Source organism: Varanus komodoensis, unplaced genomic scaffold (genome assembly GCF_004798865.1).
Source record: "Varanus komodoensis strain SLA01 unplaced genomic scaffold, ASM479886v1 scaffold71, whole genome shotgun sequence".
In the NCBI taxonomy this organism is placed as follows: Eukaryota; Metazoa; Chordata; class Lepidosauria; order Squamata; family Varanidae; genus Varanus; species Varanus komodoensis.
Genome location: NW_025336360.1, coordinates 2,987,277 through 2,995,554, shown reverse-complemented (window position 1 = coordinate 2,995,554; position 8,278 = coordinate 2,987,277).

Genomic DNA, 8,278 nt, shown 5'->3' with positions numbered 1-8,278 from the left:
AGGGAGGGAGGGAGGGAGGCAGGCAGGCAGGCAGGCAGGCAGGCAGGCAGGCAGGCAGGCAGGCAGGCAGGCAGGCAAGCAAGCAAGCAAGCAAGCAAGCTGGGCTGGCATTGGAGCTCCAGGGACCTGCCCCAGCCAAGGGCTGCTTCATTCAAGGAGACGTGGGATGAAATGAAACCTGTTGTGCTGAAGGTCCTATTAAGGATGTCAAATGCCATGATGAACCATGGATGCAGGAGGCAAAGGAGCAGAGGAAAGCTTAGACTCCCCCCTTCTCTGTGACCAAATGGGTTCCCTGCACAGGCCAGGGGATGCTCTGTGGGCCCCCAAACCTGTTTCGGTCACTGACTCATCCATTCCTCTCCCCAAGGCAAGAACAAAAGGTGCTGCAACTCCCCACGGATTTTCTAAAGTCCCTCACTCCCATTATTGCTGAGGCTGCCTGGGGGCACATTCTGTCCCCCACCTCACCTTCCTGGGACCATAAGGCAAACAGGTTCAGTCTCAGAGCAAAACCAGCCCTTGTCTACAGAATGACCAGAGCAGTTGTCTGCGTGATTTCCTAACAAGCTGAGGGCTTACAGGGAAACCATGTTCCCCTTTTGGACCCAGGGAAGTCTGGATCCCTGCACCCCTTCTTGAGCCTGGATGACATCATCACCACTCTTCCTCCCGCTGGAAGCCCTCCCCACAGGAAGTGTGAGGATTTCATTTCATTTACTGACCTTCAGAATTTGACCTGTTCTTAACCCTGAATGGGAATGAAGGGGCATGTTTTTAGAGAGAGCCCACATATCCTCAGGCTTGCAATGGCTTTTGCAAAATTAATTCCATAGAAAAATGATAATGGCAATTAAAATGTGCATGGGGAATGGAGATGCCTTTGCACACTGTGTTCAGTTTGGAAAATAGGTATATTTGGAAGAGCACTTCTGAAAAAGCACCTTCAAATGCACACTTCCCCCATTCAGACAACCATGAAACAAAACACTCGTGTTCTGGACAGGAAGGAAGTGGATGGAGCTTCAAGGTGGAACCTGGAGAACTTTGAAGAGCTCTTGCCCTGCTAATCCCCCATCTCTAAAAATGGTCTGAACAGATGAGTTCCACACGTTGGACCCCAGAGCCCTCTTCTGGAGTAGGTCTGATGCTCTCCTTCAGTGCTCACTACAAGTCTTAACCACCCCTGTGGGAAACCAAAACTGTGCCCACAAGAGCTGGGCTAAGGGACTCTGCTTCGGAAGGCGAACGTCTTGTTGCAAGAGAAGTTCTCAGCTGGGATTTCCATTGAGCTCTAGCCTGTTCCACCTTTCCCTGCACATACGTGCGCTCAAACTGGGCAGAGGGCTGAGGGCACGGGCACTGGCTCCGGCTTCTTGGTCCCTGAGCACGCTGCACTGCCCACTTCGGCTTCGATGCACCCAAAGGCAGAGCTGAGCAGGAGAGACCTTTCTCGTCCATTCACCTGTGGGAGGCCCTTTTATGCAGTGACCCCACACCTCCAGGCAACAAGCCTCCAGAACTCTGCCAGGCCTCCTCGTCACAGGGTTTTAAGAAGGTCTTGTAAGCATATTATCTCCCTCTGGTCTCCCTGCAATTACCTTTCATCCGACTGTGTCTGCACTTGCTTATTGTAAGTTGTATTTTATGCTGGAGTTTGCTGTTTTTAGCAGGTTGGCTGCTGTTCCTATTTTATTGAGTTTTTACTGCCTTGAATGGCACATTGGTTTGTATTATGCATTTTATTGTTGCACACCACCCTGAGAGGGCTCCTGCCCGAAAAGGCAGCCAAAAAGTCTTTTAAACCTCTAAAATAAATCAGTAGATGCATAATTAGGGAAGGATGCCAAAAGGCAATTCCTATAGAAAAAGGAAAGAAGACACCTAGGAGGATGACAAAAGAAATGCAGTTTCTCTAGACATGTGAGAAGCAAAGCAAAAGGTGAGAGAAATTGGGTCAGAATCCTGAATGAAACTTGTCAGCAACTATCACATAGAAATTTAAAAAAAAAAATTGCAATGACCAGTGCAAAGAAATACAAACGAACAAGAACAGAGGAAAAAACAAGAGATCTCTTGCAGAAGATCCAGGCAATCAGAGGGAAATTCAAAGCTAGATTTGGAATGCTGAAAAAAAAAAACTGGGGGCATATTTTATTGGGAGAAAATAAAGAGAAAATGGAAAGACTATATAAAAGGAAGACAGACTCCTTCAAAGTGGGATCCTACAGAATCTGCAATATTGGAAGGTGAAGTGAAAGCTGCCCTGAAAGACCTTGGTGGAAACAGAGCAGGCAGCACAGGCGTGATGCTAATGAAACTAGTCAAAACTAGTCTGAATCAGTCCAAATCCTAACCAGAATCTGCCAGCAAATACCAGAAAGCCAAACAACGGCCCACTGCCCAGAAGCATTCAATATGCATTCCAGTCCCCACAAAAAGAGGTGCCAAGGAGTGGGCTACTGCACTGGTTTCCCAGGCAAGCCAAGTGACATTCACCAAAAGAATGTGTGAAGCGTCCGGTTGCAGGTGGGAATCCACTGAATTCCCTGTCTCAGCACCCCAGACTCCGGGCGGTTTTGCAGCAGCCAGAGCCTGAATCTCTGGGGAGCCCCCCAGCAGGCAGAGTGTTCCCCAGGAATCCAGCCCCGCCTGCTGCTCAACACTGCCCCTCTTCCCTGCCCATGGCCACTGCTGCCAGCAGCAGGTGGCGTAGAAGGTTGGCCACCGGGAACGGCACCTGCCACACCTGCCGTCCCTGGCAGCCCAGGAAGCTCGTTGGTTGTGCGACCAGGGCCTGGAGGCACTTGCAGGCCTCCTCTTGGTTCTGCTCCATTCGCAAGGCAGGGCCGAGCGGGAGGCAAAGGGCACGGGTGCCAAAGGAACAGATTCCGAAAGGGCTCATCCTGACCCTAGCCTGCGGGTGGGCTGAGCCATGCCTGATGCTCAGGCTTGATTCTGAAAGGGAAGAGGCACTCGAGATAATCTTGCAAACCTACACTGGCTACTGGAGTGCATGAAATAATTTCAGGAGAAAAACCTCTGTGCTTTATCAATAGCAGCAAAGCCTTTGGCCAAGTGGATCAGGAGAGGCTCTGGATGGCCCCGGAAGAAACAGGGTGCTGCAGCACGTGATTCTCCTGATGTGTAACGTGCATTGTGGAGAGTTAGGGCAGAATACAGAGAAACAGATGTTCTTTTTTTCCCCTTGGGCAAAGGCATCAGACAAGGGTGCATTTTATCCTCCTATCGGTTCAATTTGTATGCAGAATGTAAAGTAAAGTAGACTAAGATCGGAGGAAGGAGTGATTATTGGTGTAAGTTAAATCGATAACTTAAGATACGTGGTTGATACCATATTACTGGCAAAAAGAAGCAATGCATTGAAATGACTACTAATGAAAGTGGAAGAATAAAGTGCAAAAAGCCTTGGAAGGGCAGCAAGAACAGGTCATCAGCTGCAAGGATGTTTCCCCGGAGGCCGAGGCCAAGACCCTCCATGCCACTGTACGCTCAGTCAGGGATGTGGAAGCTGGACAGTGAAGAAGGCTGACAGGAAGGCAGCGGATGCATTCGAAACATGGTGCTGGGGGAGAGCATTGCAAGTACCCTGGACTAGCAGAAAGATGAACAAATGGTCCAAGATCAGATCAAGCCAGATTCTATAATGGGAGAGGCATTTTGCACTCTGCCCATTTTCATTACTACATTGGATTTTTACACTATATTATACCCTGCCCGTTTTTCCCTGGCAGGGGACCGGGGTGGTGTATGAAGCTCTCCTTTTCTCCATTTTATCCCCACATTACAAAGGTTAGGCTGGCAGTCAGTGTCCGGTGCAAAGGCACCCTGTGAGCCAGGCAGAGACTAGGACCCTGATCGCCCAGGTCCCTCTCCGGCACTGTTGACCACACTGGTTCATGCTGGCCTGCCCTTGACAGTCAAGCATAGCATCCATCTTCTTGCAATCCCAGCAGTGGCTAATGGGGAATCCTCACCAAAGCCATGCAATGTCCTACCAGAAACACGCTTGCAAAGGTAGTAGGAAGTCCAATCGGCTGTTCACCCTGCCCAGTATGGTTTCTCCCAGCCTTCCTCCACCTGGTGTCATCCAGATGCCTTAGACTCCCATGTGCCCCTGACAGCATGGCCAACAGTCAGTGTTGGGGATTGCTGGGGATTGTAGTCCCCAACATCTGGAGGTGCCTGACTGGGGAAGGTTTTTTGTGCATGGGGGACCGAACACCTCAAGCGGCATCTCCTGCACCCCACACTCCTCTCTGCCCTGCCCTTCTGCTGCCTTTTCTGCTTCTGCCTGGTGGGCATCTCCCTGCCTTCCCCTTCCCTCTGGCTGCGCCCCACCAAACAGCCTGGAAATTCTCTAGGTTTCCAGCACCTTCTCTAAGTAGCCTGGGGGCAGCTACTGCCCGTGGGTTCCACAGCCCCCAAGAGAAGAGACCACACAATTGGGGGAATAGTGTTTAAAACACTTCTGAAGAAAAATGTTAACAGTAAAAAGTTTAAACATCATTTTAATTGTTAAAATATATGATCTGGCCAGGGCAACTTCTTCTTCCTTCTCTTTTCTCCTCCTATATTCTTTATTTACTTATTTTATACTGTTAATTTTAATTTTATATTATTGTATCTCAGTGTATTTTTTGTATTTAGTGGTAATTTATTATGTTCTATTGTATTTCAATGTATCTTATTGTGTTGTAAGCTGCCCCGAGGCTTCGGCAAGGGGCGGCATAGAAATGTTTAATAATAATAATAATAATAATAATAATAATAATAATAATAATAATATCTGAATGGATACAAGTACACTCCTTCACACCAGCCCATATGTGCATAAGTGTATTAAAACCACCAGGGGTAAATGCACCTAGAGAACTTAACTAGAGCATGTCCCCATTTTCATGGAATCATAGCAGAACTGGAAGGGGCCAGGAAGGCCATGGGTCCAGCCCCTGCTGGTGCAGGACACCAAGTCACACCACCGTCAGATGGCTGTCCAGTTTTCTTCTGAATGTCTCCAGTGTGGGAGAGCCCCCCACCTCTCCAGGCAGCTGGTTCCACCGTTGTATTGCTCTGGCAGTGAGGAAGCTCTTCTTGATGTCCATCCTGAATCTGGGTTGTCTCAACTTGAACTGATTATTCCGTGTCCTGCACTCTGGCATCAGCGAGACAAGATCTTGACCTTCCTCTTTGTGACAGCCTTTGAGGGACTTATAGAGGGGCATCATGTCCTTCCTCAGTCTTCTCTTCTCAAGGCTGAACATGCCCTGTTTATCCAAGGCCCATTAATAACACCTTCTGTGATTGATCCTGAACTCTCTTAACCAGTTCTCCAGTTTAAGCTGTTCGCACTTGCTCTCGCTCTCGCTCTCGCTCAGTGTATGTGAGTGTTTCTGCCCTAGGCTTTTGCATCTTAAAAACAGATACTGTCACTTCCCAGCTTCCACTAATCAAGGTGGTATCTTGTAATCCATGCATGATTAAGTCCCATGGGCCTTCCTTCTGGGTAGATATGTATGGAATTGTTCTGTTGGGATTCCTTTGTTCTCCTTCCATCAGGAACATCTGATTCCATAGTGCTCAAGAAAACCGTAGTGTGGATGATCGTGGCCTTCGTCTCCTCTGTGAAATGGCCCTACAGCTGTCAAAGTAATCTTGTTTCTATTCGTTCAAGATCAAAATTTGTTGTATCTAAGCCCACCTATGCCAGCATATTTTGCAGGTGAAGCTCACAGATTCCAGGATTTCTGATGCTTGCTGACAAACTATGTGCTTTAGAAACATGTTCTCTTCAAAAAATGCATAGTTTGGGAAAATACGCTTTTTCCTGCTTTAGTCAATGGAGGAAAAAGACACATTTGAATGTGCACGTTATGAAAGGATGGGCTTCCCGGGGATGGAGTAGCCAACATTTCAGACAACCCTGAAGAGCTCAGTTCTCACAGATCCTCCTATTTGCACACCATATTCTGTTATTATCAACTGTGGATATTAAGGAAAATTGTTCAAAGGTTTTTGACCGCAACACAACCTGCACCCAGTCTGTTCATGACTGACTTCGCAACATGATTTTCATACTTCCCAAAAATGCATTTGACAGTATGCATAGGTTTGAAAGGTCCATGTGGGAAAAGTGCCTGAATTTGTATCTGTGCACAAATGCACTTCAGTCCATGGGGCGAGAATGTGCACCTTTCGAAACTGCGCACCGGTGCAGTGCACAAAACCTCACAATTTGATATGAACTCGAGGCTGGTCAGGCTTCAGGATGGTCTGGAGAAGGTCCTTGAGCTCAGTTTTTGCTTATGCCCAAGCAACTGGCATCGTGGAAATAGCAGGAGGAGAGAGATCTTTCCATTTGTCTTCCCCATTCTCTCTGCCGTGTCCTCCCTTAGCAGTTTTTTCCCCTGCCTCTAAACCGACAAAGCTTCGAGCTGCATCTCCTTCCCTTGTAGAAAAGGTGCTTCAACCCTGACCATGCTGGCTGCTCATCTTTGCAGCATTCCCAGTCCTACAATGTCCTTCTTCAGATGGAATGAGAAGAATTGTGGTGCGTGCACGCGTGTGTGTGCGTGCACGCAAAGGAAACACCATATAGACAGTGCTATATTCAGCACTCCTTGGAATCCGGCTTTTTCATAACATCTGTCTGCCAACCTGATGCTTGTCATTGAGTTACGACTCTCTGGCATAAGGCTGATGGTCTGCCATGCAATCTGAACATCAGCATCGCTCTGCTCAGTGATGTGCAGAATCACATCTGGAGTAAACACATGGCTCTCTTGACAACTGAGTACAGCTGCCCCACGAACTGTTTCCGCTTGGTAAGCCATCCTCCACATGTACCCAGGGAGGACCTGTCTGAGTCGGGGAATCACTAAGAATCACTTCATGTCCAACTTTTATCCCATCCTAGTCAAGGCTCTGACGATTTCACATTTCTTCTCAATGGCCCAGAGATGGCCACGCAGTACAGCTTTGGCCAAGGCTGTTAACTTTTGATTCTCTTCCCTGTTCTAATCTAATTACCTTTTTGTGATGCTCAATGGCTGGGTATAATGTTAAATGGGCAATTCTCGGCTAGTCACACTTACTGGAGGCTAGAAAATCTCATTCAGGGCAGGCCTGCGTCATTATGATGCAGGGGTGGGATCTGAGGCTGGCCAATTCATTTCCTTGAATGGCTGCCTCACTGCTGGTTTGGTGACCCTCCAGTGAAATGCTGAGTTATTTCTAATAACTTTTTCCTCTCCCTGCAGTCTGCAAGGCCACCTTCAAAGGGAAAGCATGAAAAACAGTGCGGAAACCTAAAGAGTAGCAGGGGGGAATTGCTTCAATATTTGCAGGATGTTCCGACTTCAGCGATCTCTGCTGCTTGGAAACTGGGATTCTGCAACCACTTGATCCATAACTCGCTTAATGAAGAGACTGCATCCAATTCTGGGTTTCACACCGTGACCTTTAGGCCTGGCTGGGCCTGCTCCTATCAGCCAGCTCACCCAGGGGGCATTCTCAGCAGCTGCCCCACCGTTCTGGAGCACTCACATCTGGCTCCTTGTCCAAGTCTGAGCCGGTGTGCCTTCCAGATGCAATCTCGGGTGCGTCTACCGAGGCCGCTTTTTAGTGCACGGGGAGGAGGAGGGGAAGCACAAGTGTCTGCTAAGACTTCATGCAGAAACAGGACCAGCGCAGCACTGTCCTTGCCATGTCCTTGAGATGGAGCAGGCTGAGAACTGGCAGGCCATCCCACACCGGCATGGTGCCAGAGAAGGATGCTGGTCCACCACGGAGCAGCCACCCTAAGCAGCGCATGGCATGCAGTGCCACTGAGTTGGCGGAGCTGGCCAAGCAGCTTATCCGGCTCTTTTAATTCATTTAGCACGGTCAGGTACCCCAATCAGTTTTCGAGGGTTTACCTGCCTTTTCTGTGCCAATGTTGCCATTGGAGCAGAAAAGCCTCCAATGGCCACACCAGCTTTTCTTTTGAGCCAGAATCTACCATGGTGCTGCTGAAGATACATAAAGGAGGAAAGGCAAGAAACACCAACGGACAGTTCAGTTCGTGTCCGTCTTCCTGCTTGGTCTTTCACAGATGCTTCAAGGCCTTTAGCAGAGCTCACTGTTTGCACAGTCTTGAAAGGAGACTCAGAGGAGACATGTTAGTGACATACAGGTATGTGAGGGGGCGCCATGCGGGGGGGGGGTCCGTGCAGTGGGGGGCGGGAGGTGTCCCGGGAGTCGAAAAGCTATGGGAACC